Below are 17,905 nucleotides of genomic sequence, written 5' to 3'. Positions count from 1 at the left end.
AAAAACACCCAGAATTTACTCTTTTTCCCCAGTTCAAAATAAATACCCTCCAGACTAAACCGAAGTATTAAAAAGCCATTTGTGTTTATTTTCAACTTAGTTCTGTCCCACCCACGCAGGACTCATAAATATGGGTGAGTGTCTCTGGAATGATCCAGCAGAACAAAACAAGCATTGATGTGATATATGCACCGAACGGCAATATTCATTATTTCCTGAGTCTTCTGTGTGGATTAGCTTGTTTTAAAACAAGGGGGAGACACAATAAAACCATTTATTATGGCCCTAATTAATGGGGCTGACCCAAGCAAGGAAAAGGCACACGTTCCGTCAGTGATGGAGCTCCCACAACTTCTGAAGGCAACCTTTCCACTGGTTGATTGTTCTCACTGTCAGAAAATTTCTGACAAGTGGACAGCCACTTGTCAGAAATGGTATAGGGTCCCCTACAACTCTGTTATTCTGTATTATTCTGTATATTTGGAGGCAAGATTCTTGAAGGTTCCTATTAAAAATAGAATAATTGTTTTTCATCAGATGTTTATATTTAGTACTCAAATTATCTCCGCTTGGTTTCCATGGTTAAAATTACTACACTGGTTGTGTTTTCAACTCACCCCCTACTCAGAATATGTGGCGACAATTGGCAACTGCAAGGAGGGGATACTGAGGCATTCTTAGTTAAGTGAATAAAAGTCAAAACAGCCCAAGTTGCATTAAATATGGGTGGTCCTCAGCATACAATGGAGCCCAGGATTGATGTTGCTAAGTGAGAAATTCGTTAAGTGAGCTTTGCTCCATTTTATGTTTTTTCTCGCCACAGTTAAGTGGATCACTGCGGTCGTTAAGTTAGGAACACGGTTGTTAAGTGAATATGTCTTCCCTATTGACTTTGCTTGTCAGAAGGTCGCAAAAGGGGATCATGTGACCCCGGGACACAGCGACCGTCATAAATATGGGACAGTTGCCAAGCGTCTGAATTTTGATCACGGGATGCTGCAAGGGACGCAAGTGTGAAAAATGGTCGTAAGTGGCAGAATGCAGATCATGTGACCTTGATCACGTGACCTTGGGGATGCTGCAATGGTCGTAAGAGTGAAAATTGGTCGTAAGTCACTTTTTAAGTGCTGTTGTAACTCTCAAATGGTCACTAAACAGACTGCTGTAAGTGGAGGATTACCTTTATATGATACTGTGGGTTGTTTCTTTATTTGTTATAGTAACATATTTAGCTAACCATCTTGTAGTTGCAACTCTGGCAGCACACATAGGGTTAAAACCAACCACGCTCCTTTCTCCCCCCCCCCAAAAAAAAAGAAAACAGAAAGAAAAAATAACATTTTAGTAATGAAACCCATCTGAAATCATAAGGCAGACGAACTCGCAGAGACAAGGCTGACCTAACTTTTTTGATTATTGTTTAATAAACTTAAATCTGCTACTCAGCTCAAATACATGGCTCTGGGTTGTTATCCAAACCAAAATAAACACAATCCAAACCAAAATAAACACAATTTATGACGGCAACCGTCATAAATACGAGTCAGTGGTCAAGTAATAATAATAATAATAGTAGTAGTAGTAGTAAAGTTGGAAGGGACCTTGGAGGTCATCTAGTCCAACCCCCTGCTCGGGCAGGAAACCCTATACATATGAATGTAAATCACGTGACCATGATGATGGGGCAATGGCCGTAAGTGTGAAAAACGGTCATTAAGTACCGATATAACTTCGAACGGCCACTAAATGAAGGACAATCTGTACATTAATGGTTTTTGAATTTCTTCCCTCTTTACCAGGATTAACATAAGTGTCGGAAAATATTATATCAGGTAATTCAAAACATAAACCAGTGCAGACTTTCCTAAACATGGTGGTGCCTTGCAGATGAGCTGACCTACATCTTGGTGAGTATCCATCAGTTCCACTGATGAGGACGGAATGATGGAATGATAAATAAGACAGAAAGTTAGCTGTGAGACAGGTTAAGCACACAATTTTCAGAGAATGCGTAAGGAGATGGACTGGAAATGGGGGAAACTGAGGCTCTGCCTTAGGCAAGGAAGCCATCTGGTGACCTTGGGACAGTCGTTCCCCTCTCTGCTCAAATCAGTGTCAGGCTCTGTTGTGACAGCCAGCCGATGAACAAAGCCCCTCGTTGTGTCACGCGTTGAGAGGTTCGGTCTTAGACTGAACGAATGAATGCACAAGGGGACTCAACAATCGAGAAGGATAGGCCCTAGGGAACAACAACAATGCGTCTTTCAGCTCCTCAAATAAGTAACTTCAGAGAGATGTGAATAAAACTCCCAAGTGAGAAAGAGCAAATTGTAATAACTTAGAAATCAATATTTCTCAGTCCATGAGGTCAACAAGATTTTCATCCTTCACAAAGAGAGAAGGAGGGAAGAAGATAAGAAAGGCAAAAAGGTAAAACAGAGAAGGAAGGGAGGGAGGGAGGAAAAGGAAGGAAGGAAGGAAGGAAGGAAGGAAGGAAGGAAGGAAGGAAGGAAGGAAGGAAGGAAGGAAGGAAGACAAGAAAGGCAAAACGTTAAAAAGGAGGGAGGGAGGGAAGGCAGGAAGGAAGGAAGGAGAGAGAATGAGGGGAAGGAAGGAGAGAGAATGAAAGGAAAGAAGAAATGGGAAGGAAGGAAGGAAGGAAGGAAGGAAGGAAGGAAGGAAGGAAGGAAGGAAAGAAGAATGGAAAGAAGGAAGAGATGAGGAGGAAGGGAGAGATGAGGAGAGGGAAAGAAGAAAGGAAGTAAGGGAGAGAGAGAGAATGGAAGGGAGAGATGAGGAAGGGAGGGAGGAAAGGAAAGGAAAGGAGGGAGGAAAGAAAGGAAGGAAGGAAGGAAGGAAGGAAGGAAGGAAGGAAGGAAGGAAGGAAGGAAGGAAGGAAGGAAGGAAGGAAGGAAGGAAGGTAGGTTACGTTCAGAGTGGACAAAAAAAACTAAGAGATGTCAAGAGAATAAATAGGATAAAAAGATGGATCCCATACTGGAAATTGAGATTAAAGATGAGCTAAATAATAGTGTAGAGTTTGTGTTTCTTAGCAACCTGTAGATAAAAGCTGTAACCCAAATACACCAAGAGTGGAATGGAATTGTCCTAATATAGGAGAACAGATATGCACATACACTTAGGAAACTATCAATTACCCATTATTATTCATATCCATTATTACGCATTCAAAGCCTGCACTTGAACATACTCTATTTCACCTTCTGAGTGTGTGCAAAGGATACTTTCAGCTTGTGGGCAGACAGGACCTTTTGGGGCTTCTATCAAAAGGACATGAAAGAAAAGATCCCAAAGCAAAGTTCAGCCATTTTACCCTGCTAAGCTCCTAATGGTTTTCATCACACATGAATCGCAATTCTTGTTTGAGTAAGAAAGTTTAGTATCAGTTTCCTGGCCCAACATCCAGAGCCGCAGGGCAGCGCTCAGCAATTTGCCACTGGTTTTGATTCTTTTGAAGCTTATTGCTAAAAAAAAAACAAAAAAAAAACCATTGACCTGATGCTGACCAAAGTTATGTAGCTGGAATGAGCTTTAGGCCTCAATAAACGTTGCCTTTATTGAGATTTCCCCTTGATCTAAGTAGCCTCCAAGAACGACATTCACAATATGGCTTAATAACAGCATCCAGGATCAGGCAGACCACAGGAGAACATTCGCTTCCCAAACAATCTGAGGTTAGAAGGAAGAGACCATAAATCATGGATTTATTGGGATCTCCTTCTACCCTGAAGGAAATGCAGAAGATAGGAAGACTTATGTTGATCAACGCCAATATTCCAGAACAGGAATATTTTTGCTGCTAATTAGACTGGAGATGATGTTAAATATTGGATTTGCCAGGGAAGGAAGACCTGTATATTTGTTAACTAAGAGGAGGTGAAGAGATTATGAAATTGTTTACATTTATAGGAAGGTAGGAAATTACTTTCTTGGCGAGAAAAAAAATCTTTTTTAAGGAGGAGAAGGAGGAGGCCTAGGGCAGGGATAGGCCTTGGCTCTTTCATGAGTCGTGGACTTCAACTCCCAGAATTCCTGAGCCAGCCATGCTGAGGGGAAAGGGAGAGGTTTCCAAGCTGAGCTGTGCTGGCTCAGGAATTCTGGGAGTTGAAGTCCACAAGTCATAAAGCGGCCTAGGCCTAGGCCAGAGGTAGGCAACCTTGGCTCTTTTATGACTCGTGGACTTCAGCTCCCAGAATTCCTGAGCCAGCATGGCTCAGCATGGAAACCTCTCCCTTTCCCCTCAGCGTGGCTGGCTCAGGAATTCTGGGAGTTGAAGTCCACCAGTCATAAAAGAGCCAAAGTTGCCTACCCCTGACTATACTATCTCTTAACTATAGGCATAAAAGAGCCTACTCCTGGCCTAGGAGGAGGAGGATGGAAGGGAAAAGAAAGAGAAGGAGGAGAAGGAAAAGGAGGAGGAGAAATAATTGTGGTGGAGGAGGGGAGGGGTGAGATGGGGGGAGGAGAAGGAGAAGAAGAAGAAGGAGAAAGAGAAGGAGAAGGAGGAGAAGTAGGAGAAGGAGAAGAAGAAGGAGAAGATCACCACCAGTGACTTAGCAACTCTGAAAGACTCCAGAGCTGAAGTTGGGATGTTAAGTTCTTTTGACAGCTTCTCTTCACCGCAAGAAAAGCAAAATCACTCTCTTCACGGCTATTCAACTTTTCTATTCAACAATAAAAATCTTACGATGACACAGTCCCAGCAAAATACTACAATCCTATTGCTTATGAGTAAGCCCGGATGGAACGTACAATTATCCTTGGAACAGCTGATCTATTTATTAGATTTTCTATGGATTGCACAAGGCAAATTTCTCCTGTTTGTCTGCATTCCTTGTTCTGGATATGTTCCTTTTTCCATTTCGTTTTGTATCAGCACAGAACATAATTTCCTGAAGGTGACCATCTGAACTTCTTATACCTTTTATACCTTCCGAAACACCATAAAAAAAAAAACACCACCATTTTTTTTTTCATTTTTTACAGTGTGGAATTCGTTCAGTTGGAACTACAGAACACCATAGTTTTCAACAACCTCTAGGGCTAGGCATTATAAAAACATCTGGCTCTCTTGATCTTTAAGAAGTCTACTCATTAAATTCAGCGTAACTCTTAAAGCATCTGTAGCTTATTTCTAGCTTGTGGAAAAAAATCTGGAAAATCATAAAATACTAGAGAGAAGCTGGACTTGGGTGAGCGCCCAAAACACTTTCTTCAAGTTATTTTCAAAGCGTTCACCCTTACTAAAAAAATATGTAATGTTGTTATACACAACGTGCAAGTTACATATGGTCTTTTCTGATAAAGACCCCCTATCTTTTACTCATCAATCAAAGGAGACATCTTTCTAGAAACTAAATCCTCACCAAAAGTCAAATACAGGCAGACCTCAACTTACGACCACAATTGAGCCCAACATTTCTGTTGCTAAGTGAGACCGCTGTTAAGTGAGTTTTGCCCCATTTTATGACCTTCCTGGGCACACTTGTTAAGTGCATCATTGCAGTTGTTAAGTTAGTAACAGGGTTGTAAAAGTGAATCTGGCTTCTCCATTGAGTTTGCTTGCCAGAAGGTCACAAAAGGGGATCACGTGACCCCGGGACACTACGACCGTCATAAATCGGAGTCAATTGCCAAGCGTCCCAATTCTGATCGCATGACCATGGGGAATGCTGCAAGAGTCATAAGTGTGAAAAGACTAAACACACTTTTTTCAGTGCCGTTGTAACTTTTAATGGTCACAAGATAAGATAAATAACATAGGATAGGATAGGATAGGATAGGATAGGATAGGATAGGATAGGATAGGATAGGATGGGATGGGATGGGATGGGATGGGATGGGATGGGATGGGACGGGACGGGACAGGGTAGGGTAGGGTAGGGTAGGATAGGATATAAGTAGGATAGGGTAGGACAGGATAGGATGGTATGGGAGAGCATAGCATAGGATAGCATAGGATAGCATAACATAAACTTTATTGTCATTTTTTTATTGTGAGCACACTGTCCCACATTAAAATGAAATTCTGTTGCCTGCTCTAAAAAGTATATATCTACCCACACACATGCTGTATACATACATACATACATACATACATATATATGTGTGTGTATGTGTGTGCATGTGCGTGTGTGTATATATGTAGATAGATAGATAGATAGATAGATAGATAGATAGATAGATAGATGGATGGATGGATGGATGGATGGATGGATGGATGGATGGATGGATAGATAGATAGATAGTTAGAGAAACAGAGACAGAGACAGAGACAGGTACGTAGATGTAGATGTAGATATAGATATATACACACCTACACGTATATACATATAAATATTAATCACTGTCCATCTTGAATACATAGCGGAAAGAGGAAGCTTGAGATTTCACTGTATGGAAAACTGTGACTGAATCTGGAGGTTCTGCTTTGGATACCACGGAGTCCCCTCCTCCCAGAAGGGAACAAGGAAAACAGGTGGTGGAGAGGATGGGTAGCATCCCGACAATCCCGCAGACCCTACTCAAGCAATGCTTATGTACCATGTCCTGGAGAGAGTTTCTTCGTTAGGTCACAAAAGGGAATCACATGACTCTGAGACGCTGCAACCGTCATAAATATGAGTCAGTCGCCAAGCATCCAAATTTTGATCACATGACTCTGGGGATTCTGCAGCGGTCGTAAGGCTGAAAAATGGTCCTCAGTCACTCTTTCCAGTGAACAGTCACTAAATAGATTGCTGTAAGTCAAGGAATACCTGCACACGGATCAATTTATAATGCCTGTTCAGGTATGGCTTACAAAATAATAACAAATTATGAACCCCAACGAAAAGGCAAGGAGTGGGAAGAGAACAGACTACTCACAGGGGAAGAGCAGGCAGATGTTGATAGACTTCAAGCTTCTTTATCTGTTCAGTTGTTCAAGGTAACTTCATCCATACAAACAGAAGATCACTGGGAATGGGAGAAGAAGACAATTCAACTCAGGCCAAAAGAGACGTTTAAGTCGATCCTCGCATTTATAATTGTGACAGCATCCCCACAGTTACGTGATCAAAATTAAGATGTTTGGCAACCAGGATGTATTTACAACAGTTGTAAAACCAAAATCATGGCATCTGGCCCTCTCAATTCCTGGCAAATAGATGGGAAAGAAATGGAGGTAGTGACAGATTTTATCTTCCTGGGCTCCAAGATCACGGCAGATGGGGACTGCAGCCAAGAAATTAAAAGACACTTGCTTCTGGGGAGGAAAGCTATGGCAAATCTAGACAGCATACTAAAAAGCAGAGACATCACCCTGCCAACAAAAGTGCGTATAGTCAAGGCCGTGGTCTTTCCAGTTGCAATGTATGGCTGTGAAAGTTGGACCATAAGAAAGGCTGAGCGCCAAAGAATTGAGGCCTTTGAACTATGATGCTGGAGAAGACTCCTGCGAGTCCCTTGGACTGCAAGGCGTTCAAACCTAGAAGAGATCAACCCCGACTGCTCTTTAGAAGGCCAGATCCTGACGTTGAAACTCAAGTACTTTGGCCACCTAATGAGAAGGAAGGACTCACTAGAGAAGAGCCTAATGCTGGGAAAGATGGAGGGCAATAGAAGAAGGGGACGACAGAGAAGGAGGTGGCTGGATGGAGTCACTGAAGCAGTAGGTGTGAGCTTAAGTGGACTCCAGAAGATGGTAGAGGACACGATACCTGGAGGAACGTTGTCCATGGGGTCACAATGGGTCGGACACGACTTTGCAACTAACAACAACAAACGCCCCAGGGTTACGGGATCACCATTTACGACCTTTCCAGGCAAGTATCGACAAGCAAAGTCAATGGGGGAAGCTGGATTCGTTTAATGACCACATGATTTGCTTAACAACTGCCGTGATTCTATTAACAAGCACTGGGAAAAAAATCTCATAAAACCAGGACCCATTCTCTTAATAGCCGCCTTGTTTAACAACGGAATTTCTCTTCCCAATTATAGTCATAAATCGCGGACTGTCTATGAAGCTGGTCCTCCACTTATGACCACAATGGAGCCCAGAATTTATGTTGCCAAGTGAGAAATTTGTTAAGTGAGTGTTGCCCGATTTTACAACTTTTCTTGCCGTATTTGTTAACAGGATCGCGTGCAAGTTGTTAAATTAGTCACACGGTTGTTAAGTGAACCTGGCTGCTTGTCGGGAGGTCACAAAAGGGGATCACATGACACTGCAACCGTCATAAACATGAGTCAGTTGTCAAACACCTGAATGTAGATCATGTGACCGTGGGGTTGCTGGAACCCTCAGTCGTAAGTGTGAAAAACGGTCATAAATCACTTTTTTCAGCGCTGTTGTAACTTCGAACAGTCCCTCAATGAACTGCTGTAAATCGAGGACTACCGGTATATCATTGTTTTCCCAAATTTTTGTGCAACAGTAATCTTGCTGCAGTTATCATATATACAATATTAATTATTGATCAGGGGACTGGAGGCCAAAGCATATAAGGAACGGTTGCTGGAATTCGGCATGTCTAGTTTAATGAAGAGAAGGATGAGGGGGGCACATGGTAGCAGTATCTCAGGGGCTGCCCCAAAGAAGAGGGAGTCAAGCTATTCTCCAAAGCAGCTGAAGGCAGGACAGGAAGCAACGGATGGAAACTAATCAAGGAGAGAAGCAACCTAGAACTAAGGAGAAACTTCCTGACAGTTAGAACAATTAACCAGTGGAACAACCTGCCTCCAGAACCTGTCAATACTTCAACATTGGAAGTTTTGAAGAAGAGGTTGGACAATCATTTGTCTGAAATGGTATAGGGTTTCCTGCCTGAGCAGGGGGTTGGACTAGATGACCTCCAAGCTCCCTTCCAACTCTGTTATTCTATTCTATTCTATTCTATTCTATTCTAGTCTAGTCTAGTCTAGTCTAGTCTAGTCTAATCTAGTCTAGTCTAATCTAGTCTAGTCTAGTCTAATCTAGTCTATATTCTATTCTATTCCTTTTCTAATTATCATATGCAACACAAAGGGTTATCATATACAACATAAAATATTCCTTTTCTACTTCCACCTCTCCAAAACCCAGTTCTGTAAGAATAATTCACACTTGAAGGAGTTTCAATGCTGCTCGCCAGTATAAAAATAAAATAAAATCACAGCAACTAAAAACCAAAAAAAACCCAACAACAACCCAAAACCAAAAAAATGCCATTTCTTTAAGCACAATATATTTGTTGCCTGGAGTTTATTTCCCCTTGATGAAATTCAGATCTCTCCAGTCGAACCTACTTCCGTAACCCTAGCCTAAGCTGATACTTTATTTTTGTGCACCTTGACACAGTACATGATTATGGGGTTTAAACGCTGCCTTCTAAATCACAGTTTTTTAGAAAAGCACATAATTGGCAAATAACTGGTTCCCAGGAGGCAGACCACAAAAAGCCAAATGTCTTTTCTCAAGGACGGTGGAATTTAGAAGCTCCTGTACAGACATTGCAAACGGCAAGAAAACATAGTCGTCGCTCTAAATTTATTCAGTCTCCATTTGCCTCAAAAGTCAGTCTTCGATGTCTTTTGTTTTATTTTGCGAAGAAAGTACCTGTATTTCCCATAATACTTCTAAACAGGTACTCCTCGACTTACAATACTGTAGTTCATTTCGTGACCGTTCAAAATTACAACGGCACTGAAAAAAGGGACTTGATGACCATTTTCACACTTACAAGGTACAACCGTTGCAGCATTCCCGTGGTCACGTGATCAAAAATTCAGACGCTTGGCAAATGACTCACATCTGTGACCGTTGTAGTGACCTTCTGACAAGCAAAGTCAATGGAGAAGCCATGTTCACTTAACAACCAGGTTACCAATGGAACGAGTGCAGTGATTCACTTAATAACTGTGACGTTGTAATTTTAAATTCTGCGGTTTTAACCCTAGCTCATTCTTAAGAACAGAGGATTCATATGGATTCATTTTACCAGCTTAAGTCTTAAGGGTTTCTATCTGTCCCTCTAGAACAGGGGTAGGCAACCTTGGCTCTTTTATGACTCGTGGACTTCAACTCCCAGAATTCCTGAGCCAGGCACGCTGAGGGGAAAGGGAGAGGTTTCCAAGCTGAGCCATGCTGGCTCAGGAATTCTGGGAGTTGAAGTCCACCAGTCATAAAAGAGCCAAGGTTGCCTATCTCTGGCCTAGGCCGCTTTATGACTCGTGGGACTTCAACTCCCAGAATTCCTGAGCCAGCATGGCTCAGCTTGGAAACTCTCCCTTTCCCCTCAGCATGGCTGGCTCAGGAATTCGGGAGTTGAAGTCCACGAGTCAGAAAGCGGCCTAGGCAGGCCAGAAAGTAGGCAACCCTGGCTTTTTTATGACTCGTGGACTTCAACTCCCAGAATTCCTGAGCCAGCCATGCTGAGGGGAAAGGGAGAGGTTTCCAAGCTGAGCCATGCTGGCTCAGGAATTCTGGGAGTTGAAGTCCACGAGTCAGAAAGCAGCCTAGGCCTAGGCCAGAAGTAGGCAACCCTGGCTTTTTTATGACTCGTGGACTTCAACTCCCAGAATTCCTGAGCCAGCCACGCTGAGGGGAAAGGGAGAGGTTTCCAAGCTGAGCCATGCTGGCTCAGGAATTCTGGGAATTGAAGTCCACGAGTCATAAAACAGCCAAGGTTGCCTACCCCTGGCTCTAGAAACTAAAATTCTTTCTATGGAGATTCTCAGTTATCCAGGTCATGGTTGTCCCAAAGGTGTTTTTTCAAGAGGCAACTGGACTGTCTCGGTTTTCCCATGAAAACATTTCGCTTCTCATCCAAGAAGATTCTTCAGCTCTGACTGAGAACCGAAAAAGCTTCTTGGGTGAGAAGGGAAACATCTTCAAGGAAAAACTGAGAAAGTCCAGTTCTCTTTAAAAAGCACCTTTGGAACTAAAATCATTTCATCTGTCTGATCACTCTTTTTTCATTTCTGATGTTCTCAGGAGATGCAGGATTTTGTAGCGAGACACAGGACTTGATAACAATATTCCTTGCCAGTGCTAAAAATACGAAATGACAAGTTGGAAGTCTCTCTCTCTTTTTTTTTTTGTCTTGAACATCTGATTACTATCCCAGTGGTTGGTCAAATTGTTCCTTCTTTGAACACAAAAACTCAACCCCAGATTTTGCTTTTCTGCAGGAACATTTGGAATCTCTGTCTTTGCTTACAAACTGGAGATCAGACCTTGATCTCTTCCTGAATATAAACCAGTGGTTCTCAACCTTTTTAATGCCGCGACCCCCAACCGGTCGTAAGTCAAGGACTACTCAACTGGTCGTAAGTCGAGGACTACTCAACTGGTGCAGCACCGTTTGCAGAATGGGACTTTTGGTGGGCTCAGCATGGCAGAGACAGCCTGGACAATTCCTATTGGCTTTTGAAAGCCAATAGAATTAGACTCTATTCAAGAGAGTCTATTCTATTGGCTTTCAAAAGCCAATAGAATAAAAGGGAGTAGCACAGCTAAGGAAAAGGGGGAAAAAATGGCGGACTGCATTGTTTGGTGAACCCCGTGAAATGGTCGTTCAACCCCAAATGGGGTCCCGACCCACAGGTTGAGAACCACTGATATAAACCACCAAAAATTCAGCTCCTGCTTGAAATCCTTCAACATAGCCTCCCCAACCAGATATTCATTATATGTGCTAAAATACACTCCCGTTATCGATCACCAAGTAGCAATTAAATAGTCCAACACATCCAATAAGCTATTCCAGGAAGTGTCAGATTTAATTTTAAATAGTGTTCATAGGGCCTAAAAAAACCAATCAGCAGCAATGAACGCTGCTTGCCAAGTAATTAAAAAAATAATAATCTCCAAATAGAATATAGCAAGTTAAGTGTGATAAGTAATACTGTTTAAACACTTTAAAAAAAAAAACAAACTTGCACTTCAGTAGCTGATGCACCCAGCTGTGCACAAACTCAACACCATTTCTACAAAATTAGACTTAAGCAATTTTTTTAGGTTGGCATCGACTTTTATATACAAAGCAAGTTACGGGTTCCCTAAAAAGGACTAAGGGCAACAGCATTTGGTGAAAAAGTTACCTATTTAACAATTTAAGCCTTATAGATTCCTTAAAAAGAGCCCAGCGTGGCACAGATAATCCATACAACTGTGGGAAGTCAGCCCCCCAGAGAAGGAAATATTAAAAGGGCGGAAAAATATATTTCCTCAAAGGTTCTTAAAGAGGCAGAAAAGCATGCCCAGTTTTTCTTAATAGCCCCAAGTCTGCCTCCCCCAAGCAGAAACCAGCTCTGTAGAAATGCAGATATAAAGCATTCAGGAAGGTTGAAGCTAGAAGATTAAGAAGACAAAGACACCTAAAATCTACATACCCCACCCAAACTCTAAGACAGGACATAACAGGATTAAGCCACAGATGCCAAAGGTGCACACTGAGATTCATGTCAAAACTACACGACACAGGAAATACAAAGCCTCAAACAGGAACTGGAAACAACCTCAAGAGCCCCAGAGGGTATAAAAACCCACTCCCTACATGTGCTCGCTCTCTTTTCTTCCAGAGCCATCTTTCTGTCTGGCTCTCCTCTTCAATAAACTGCAACCTTCTTTCTAAAGCAGTCGCTATGTTGTTTGTTCCCGGCTTGGACTGAACCATGATGAAGACTTTTCCTTCAACAGGCTGATCCTGAAATGCTGAATTGGTTTTTGGAAGAAAATTGTATTCAGAATCACACACTAATTGAAATTGAGGCTTCGACTCTGCGTTCAGCATAAGATCTACCAATATTTTCATTCCCAGATCTAAAATACTGTAATACAAGAACGATTTATTACACGTTGGCAGGAAGATGTTGCTTTGAACAGCTTCTTAACAACCTAATGCTGACTGATTCAGTTCTGAATCAGAAGCAACTATTCAACATTTTTTTGCTCCTAGAAGGAATATACTCAGTCTATTGATTAGATAAACCTCAAAGACAGCCACCCTCGAGCTGTGGTTTTAGGGCATGTTGTTAATCAGAGGCAGTGACTAAGGAACTAAGTGACTAACAACGTGGTAGTGTAGCTACTTTGCCAGCAAAAGCATAAAAGCAAAAGAATGGAAATCAACAGGCACAAGCCAAGAAAAAAAATTAGTCAATGAATTGCTAAATGTCTATGGAGGTTCTCAGTCAATCCAGGTCATGGTTGTCCCAAAGGTGCTTTTTTCAAGAGGCAACTGGACTTTCTTCTTTTTCTTTGAAGACATTTCACTTCTCATCCCAGAAGCTTCTTCAGCTCTTCTTTGAAGACGTTTTGCTTCTCATCCAAGAAGCTTTAGCTCTTCTTTGAAGATATTTCACTTCTCATCCAAGAAGCTTCTTCAGCTCTTCTTTGAAGACATTTCGCTTCTCATCCCAGAAGCTTCTCATCCATCCCCCACCATCCACTCAGAGCTGAAGAAGCTTCTGGGATGAGAAGCGAAACGTCTTCAAAGAAAAACAAGAAAGTCCAGTTGCCTCATGAAAAAAACACCTTTGGGATAGTCAATGAATAAGAGCTGCTTAAATAACTCCGAAGTCCAAGTGGTAACAAAGTGTTAGGTCAGTGGTGGCGAACCTATGGCACACGTGCCAGAGGCGGCACTTGGAGCCCTCTCTGTGGGCACACGTACCGTTGCCCCAGCCTTGCCTCCCCCTACAACCCCCTCACCAGCAGCCCCCCTGGAGGAGAGTCGCCAAGGACATGGCAGCCAGGCGGCGTGGACAAGGTTCTGCCCTCACGCCCCATTGTGCACAGTTGATGCTGCAGGGCACGGGCAGAGACATGGCCGCCATGGCGCTGCTCAGTTGCCTGGGCGATCTGCGGCAGCCCTGGAGGCGGTGAGTGGCCCTGCGGGCAGGCAGGATGGGGTGGGGGCGGAACGGGGGCGGGGCAGGGGGTGGAGCGGGGCGGGGCCAGTTTTTGGGCACTTGGTCTCTAAAAGGTTCGCCATCACTGTGTTTGGTCATAAAAATGGATCCTACAGTCAAAGGTCAGTACTCAAGCAAGATGCGAACCTCCATAAATTTTGTTTCAGTCAGAGCGAAGGGTACTAGTTAAGAAATGGAAGCTGTAATATACAGGTAGTCCTTGACTTGTAACCATAATGGAGCCTGTCCACTACTGTCATACATCATGATGATCATGAAGAGGGTCACCCAATTTTACAACCTTTTTTGTGGTAGTCATTTAAGTGTATACCGCAGTCATAAAGCGAACCCATTGTTTGCTAGGGGCTTTTTTTTTTTTTTGCTGAAAACTGAAAAGTAATACAAGGTTTTTGCAAAAAAAAAATATAACTGTAAATGCAGCCATGTGACCGTGGGATGCTGCAAACAGCTGTAAATTCAGCCCAGTTGTTGAGCACCTGACACGTGGTCACATGAGAGCAGGGAGGGCTGTCAGAACTTTGGAACCAGGTCATAAGTAGCCCTTCGGAGGTCAGTCGGAACTTCAAATGGTTGCTAAACAACCCATCGTAAGACGAGAACCGCCTATTTCTGTGACAACATAGCATGGCATAAGATGGATGCACAGTCAACCTTCCATCAGAGGCATTCATCAAAAGCTGCATCACATGGAATAATCTACCTTAAGGAAAGTTTCCCATAATGTCAAAAGGGGCAGGCCCCGTTGAATCGCCCACCTGATGTGAAATTGTAATATGCAATCCTTTAAAAAAAAAACATTTTATTGAAGTTTATTATATGATAAAAAAATACAAAAAGAAACAAAAGCTGAAAAATTAAGAGGGAGGAAGGAAGGAAGGAAGGAGGGAAAGAAAGAAAGAAAGAGAGAAAGAAAGAAAGAAAGAAAGAAAGAAAGAAAGAAAGAAAGAAAGAAAGAAAGAGAAAGAAAGAAAGAAAGAGGGAGGAAGGAAGGAAGGAAGGAAGGAAGAGGGAGGGAGGAGGGGAGGAAGGGAAAGGGAGGGAGGAAGAAAAAGAAGGAAGGAAGGAAGGAAGGAAGGAAGGAAGGAAGGAAGGAAGGAAGGAAGGAAGGAAGGAAGGATAATCATTCTAATCATCGGAACCTAAAATCAGAGGATTTTTTTTCCAGTTTCCAGCAAAAAGTCCAGAAGCGGATTCCAAGTAGAAACAATGCTACTTCACTTTCTTCTCTTTAATTAATTTTGCCATCTCCACCATCACCTTTACATCCATTCTTCCGTTGTGGGGAATTAGTCTATCTTTCCACTATGTGCATTAAGACATTGTTGAATCACCCACCTTTTTTGAAATTATAACATCTAATCCAAACTGATTGGATTATGACTGATGGAAGCAAAGCTGCTTCCTAAAAAAAAATCCCAGCTGATCTTTGATGCCGCTTTGCATAAGATCTTGAAAGGGTTGCCTGTTGCAATTCCAGATTTTCTTCTTAACGAAGACTTCGTTTAATCTCCCAAATCCTAACAAGATGAGATGTTCTTCCATAGATCAGAATTACTGGGGGGGGGGGAAGGAGCTGTAGGGTTTTATAATGTTTATTTCTTTGCTTGGTTACATATTCAAGCAAAGACTGGAGAAACTTGTAGCCAAAATTGAAATCAACAAAGAAGACTAAAAACAATAAATAGTGTGAATGGCAACAAGAAAATCTTCCCAATTTCTGGAAAAAAGCTAAATGTCTATGGAGATTCTCAGTCATCCAGGTTATGGCTGAAAAAGCACATTTGGGAAAGGGGCTATTTTGTCATACAAACACTCACACCTATTTTTAACTCAGTATCTTAACACAGAAGTTTGTAAAGGCCAAATGCACAAGACTTTCTTGGATTAATGAGCATCAGGGCTATGGTTATATGTGCAAATATGTGTGCATGTAGATCTATATCTATCTATATCTACCTACACAGATATACACACAAGTATATATGGTCAGTATCTGAAATAAATAAAACATTGCCTGATGGATCCAAAATGTGCTGCAACAGGGACAGAGCACTGCAGCCACAAGTGTAGGCAGGAACCTAAGGTGTGATAGACTTTGTTGGCTAGATTTCAAGAGTCCAAAGTAGCTTGTAGTCCATTCTGAGAGGTTTGGGTGAGAATGAGGTGAAATACACATTTTTCTTGGGTGCTAAGAATCAGCCTACTCTAGACTTATAAACTTCATCTTATATGATTAAATTAGAAGACCAAAAGATAACAACTTCTAACCTAACAGAAGGTCTTCTCCTGTAACACAACATGAGTCTTCTTATTTGACTGGAAGAAGTAATGAGCAGCTAGAACTAGTTTTAGAACAGGGGTCTTCAAACTTGGCCCTTTTATGACTTGTGGAATTCAACTCCCAGAATTCCTCAGCCAGGCACGCTGGCTGAGGAATTCTGGGAGTTGGTCCACAAGTCATAAAAGAGCCAAGTTTGAAGATCCCTGTTGTAGAACATCAAACATAGAATAATAGAGTTGGAAGGAGATCCTAATCTAATGAAGATAAGGACGAGGGGTGACATGATAGCAGTCTTCCAATATTTCAGGGGCTGCCAGAAAGAAGAGGGAGTCAAAAGCAGCTGAAGGCAGGACAAGAAGCAATGAATGGAAACTAACCAAGGAGAGAACCAACCTAGAACTAAGAAAAAACTTCCTGACAATTAGAACAATTATCCAGTGGAACAGCTTGCCTCCAGAAGTTGTGGGTGCTCCAATACTGGAGGTTTTTTTTAAAAAAAAAAAAAAGATTGGACAATCATTTGTCTGAAATGGTATAGGGTTTCCTGCCTGAGCAGGGGGTTGGACTAGAAGACCTCCACGGTCCCATCCAACTCTGTTATTCTATTCTATAATTGGACACAGTTTTCCAAATATGGTCCCAACGGTGCAGTATAAAATGGCACTATCACTTCTCATGATCTTGAAACTATCCATCTGCTGATGCAATCTAGGACTGCATTATCTCTTCTTGAGATGAGGGCGGCCTTATGCCAAAATTCTGACCCACTGAGAAGCGAAACAGAGGTTCCAGGGAATTTACTGGCAAACACACCATTTTTGCGAGCATAAAGCAATCAAAATATAATTACAAACTCTGATAAACCCTTGGAAGGCATTCAATCCACCAATGTGCTGAGCTAAACCTCCCCAAATTCTCTGTCAACACAGCTAGGAAATACAGCCCGACATCAACACTGGGCCATCAGCACTGGGCCGTCTAGACAAACCACAAAGATAACTTTCCTAAGGGTTCCTCGTTCCAAACCAGGATGATTAGTCATTTCCAAAATCTGCTCTTGGAACCCAGTTTAAAAGCCAATTTGGACTCGGCAGCAAAATCTGAGGCTTGAAATAAAACAGGGCTGCTCTTGAAATTTGAAACCAAAGATATAAATCCCAAACCACCGTTCGCAAGCCAAGGGCAGATTCAAGAGATTAGGTGGTGGCAACAAAGAGGTTCTTTTCTATGTCGAAATTAGTGACTGCAGAACATCAAATGCTGGGGATAAGGAGGGGTTTTGTGTATATTATTGAGAGTCTCCCTTGGGAAATTTTATGAACAAGGCAGTTCAGCCAGCGAGAGAGAGAGCCCACGTGCTTACGGGAAACAATTTCGTTCCAAAAAAACTTCAATCTACAACAAACTGCGCTCAATTACCTTTCACTCCAGACTGGAAAGAGAATATACAAGTAGTCCTTACAATGGAGCCTCCCATTTCCGTTGCTAAGCGAGACATTCACTAAGTGAATTATGACTTTTTTGTCCCATTTGTTAAGTGAATCACTACAGTGATTAAATTAGTAACTTGGTTGTTAAGTGAATCTGGCTTCCCCATTGACTTTGCTTGTCAGAAGGTTGCAAAAGGGGTTCAGATGGCCCTGGGACACTGCAACCGTCATAACTACGAGTCAGTTACCAAGTGTCTGAATATGGATCACATGA

At 42.2% G+C, this 17,905-nt stretch overlaps 1 protein-coding gene across 12 annotated transcripts in view; it reads right to left on the bottom strand.

The window, feature by feature from the left end:
• Window positions 1-17,905, bottom strand: part of PPFIBP1 (PPFIA binding protein 1) — a 106,540-nt gene that overhangs the window by 67,596 nt on the left and 21,039 nt on the right. For 11 of the 12 annotated variants that reach the window (XM_039353420.1, XM_039353422.1, XM_039353425.1 and 8 more), the window contains exon 2: window positions 6,889-6,978. The exons of the other annotated variant lie outside the window; for it this stretch is intronic. The gene's annotated coding sequence lies outside the window, so the exon portion shown is untranslated. The remainder of the gene's footprint in view (window positions 1-6,888; window positions 6,979-17,905) is intronic. 12 annotated transcript variants of the gene reach the window in all.

Source organism: Crotalus tigris, unplaced genomic scaffold (genome assembly GCF_016545835.1).
Source record: "Crotalus tigris isolate CLP2741 ecotype Arizona unplaced genomic scaffold, ASM1654583v1 scf7180000018523.1292444, whole genome shotgun sequence".
NCBI classification, from domain to species: domain Eukaryota; kingdom Metazoa; phylum Chordata; class Lepidosauria; order Squamata; family Viperidae; genus Crotalus; species Crotalus tigris.
Note: the sequence above shows the minus strand (reverse complement) of the source record. Positions and strands in the feature narration are given on the sequence as shown.